General features: G+C 42.7%; 1 long non-coding RNA gene across 1 annotated transcript; it reads left to right on the top strand.

The window, feature by feature from the left end:
* Nucleotides 1-335: 335 nt before the first annotated feature.
* Nucleotides 336-2,680, top strand: LOC119344143. The gene is made up of 5 exons (XR_005166481.1): nt 336-703; nt 805-842; nt 915-1,076; nt 1,918-1,999; nt 2,119-2,680. It is a non-coding gene; the product is annotated as an uncharacterized LOC119344143 (long non-coding RNA).

The following is a 2,680-nucleotide window of genomic DNA, read 5'->3' as shown; positions in this document are numbered from 1 at the left end:
TACTAGATCGACAATTGTTTGACATGTGGATGCACATCAATACTCTAGCCCTTGTCGTGTAGTAGAATAGTTTATCATCCTCAAGATATGTGTTATTCTAATTAAAAGGATTAAACAGTTCCTTGCCAAATCCAACACAATAAGCGTCGCATGAAGGTCGAGCGCTGGTGGTGTCCACGCCGATTTTCACTGTGCCCAGGATGAAAACGCATTCACGAGAGAAAAAACAAGAAGAGAAACATACTCGTGTCCTTTTCTTCCCTGCGAAGGAACTCCACACTGAGTCGTCCACTCCAAGACTCCCCTCGACCCATAGTATGCCGCCGCCTCCCCTCCCCATCCCAGCCCCCCTCTTCGTGGTCTCGTCTCCTTCCCCTTTCTCTTCTCAATCCAGATCCATGGAGGTGGACGATAGGGACGCCATCGATCGCGACGCTAGGGTTCCTAGCCACTGCCACACGCACAGCCGGACAAAGTCACCTCCGCTCTTGCGGCCATCGATGGTCCTCCCCACCGTCGCCCGGAATTGTTCCGCCCATCTCTGCTCGCCCCCGAGTAGGAAGGCCGTGGCGAATCTGGCACCTATAGTCGGAAGCAACAGGGTTGGTGGAGTGGCGCATGCTGGCGGGGCCGGTAGTTGAGGGGGCTCACCGGCCGTAGCGGCAGGAGCGGTCGGGGAATCACATCGCAAGAGGCTGCCTTGGTTTGTTTTGCCTTCTGTTATGTTGTGTTCCGATGTTCTTTCTTTTAGTCATCTCCTCCTAAATTTTTGACTAATCTGGTGCTCCAATTTATTATTTACAGGTGATGATCTTGCTACAAGTTTCTTCTTGGGTTTACACGTTGGTGATTCTTGTAGTTGCCTCGTGCACAACCTTGTTCATGTCTCCTTTTCCTGATCCTCTAGTTCACAGGGTAACCGTGCAGGCAACTGGTGGTGGAGTCTCGCCGGATGATGTGACGGCAGCCATCGTCCATATTAATTGATTCAGTATGTATGCTCAAACTTTCCCTTGTAAGGCAAGACACTTCAGAGACCAATGGTTGACAGTCACAGCTGATACGTAGAACTGCAGGTGCACACACAGCTGCTTCATCAAGTTCTCTGAAAAAAGCTTGTGTTCTGGTTGAGTTATTGTGAAGTTGTAGTTGCTAACTTGCTATTAACTTGAAAAAAGATATGTTAATTTGGTTAATTTCCTTTGGCTAGTGTCACGTGTAAACTGAAGCATGTAAACAATACCATTTTTTCTATTTGATGCATCCTCTCAAAGCTGATGTGTCTCACTTCCATGGAATTAACCACTTCAACCAAGAAACCAAATTTTGTTTTACAAAATTAATATCATCTCCAAGTTCCAGCTGAGTCTCTCCAATGGAAGTACTCCACCAAATATATTTCTAAAATCTGCAGGTTGAACGACTACCAAATACATAGGGTTATACAGAAACAATGTCATATATAACGAAGAACTTGACTAGGAAATTAGACTTTGCTGTGATGCCAAATCTGTCTCTATTAAAATAACCATAACAAGGAGCCACATGGTGGCGTGTAGAGTTGAAATGAAGTTCTCCTTTGCAAAACACTAGATAATGGTGTGTTCTAGACTTGTAGACCAGTTACATCACATAGCACAGGAGTGAACTTTTTCTTTTGCTCTCCATATAATACAGAGGTCTGCACATTGAATTTTGTTCCTTACATTTCATATAATAATGTTACAAAACAATTACCTCATGAAAACAATATCCACCGTAAGTTGTTGTACAAATAGTAAGTCAAGGCAGGCAAAGTCACCAGTAATCCCCACAAGAACATTAGGTGTCAAATTCCAATAATTATGTAACAGCGGGTTGGTAGTGGTCGCCATTGCTCTCACTGGTATCTTAATATGTTTTTTTTATTGTTGCTAGGCTCCTCTGTTCCTGTCAGCTTCAGTAGCTCGTTGATTAAGATGTATGATTGGGTGACCAGCTGCAAGCTCTGGATGCCAAGGTCAAGACCTCTCTTGTTCAGATTTATGTTGGTTTCTTGATCCCCTTTTCTCAATGGATATATGGAACTAATACTGCATTACCATTGTTTTTATACCATCATTTGGTGGCTGGATGCAGGGTGGAGCTTTAAAAGTACTTGAAAAAATTGTGATTGCCTATTCCATGGTAAACCTACTAAGATTTGTGCTTTGCATAGAGGTTTAGTTGGTCAGAGAGCTATGCACTTTATAGCATCACTTTTTGCCTTCTACTGCAAATCTGCAAAATAAGGAATATGTACAAATATATTTATTTCATATAGACTTGATGGCTTCCAACTTGATGAAAGAACAATGGCTGAGAAGGGTTTATTTACAACTTAATGTTTTCCATACAACATCCTTGCATAGGCTAACACATGACATTCCTATGCCTTGCTCCAACGGCTTTAACCATCTTAATTTGCTAAATGGTGACTCGTGTTCTCTAGAGATTTCTAATAGTAGATTTAAGTGCATGATTTCCGGTGGGGATTGATCCCTCATGAATTAAACAAATATGGATTCTTTCCTTCTCCATATTTGTGCTTGTCACTTATGAGTATCATAAGCATTGCAAGGCCAATGTATCATGTCTTGCAAAGCTGGACTTTCTGCTTTCCAGTTGGCCCGCTGATGTGCAAATTGAGTTTTTTTTGCTC

This window comes from Triticum dicoccoides, unplaced genomic scaffold, assembly GCF_002162155.2.
Source record: "Triticum dicoccoides isolate Atlit2015 ecotype Zavitan unplaced genomic scaffold, WEW_v2.0 scaffold155085, whole genome shotgun sequence".
NCBI classification, from domain to species: Eukaryota; Viridiplantae; Streptophyta; class Magnoliopsida; order Poales; family Poaceae; genus Triticum; species Triticum dicoccoides.
Note: the sequence above shows the minus strand (reverse complement) of the source record. Positions and strands in the feature narration are given on the sequence as shown.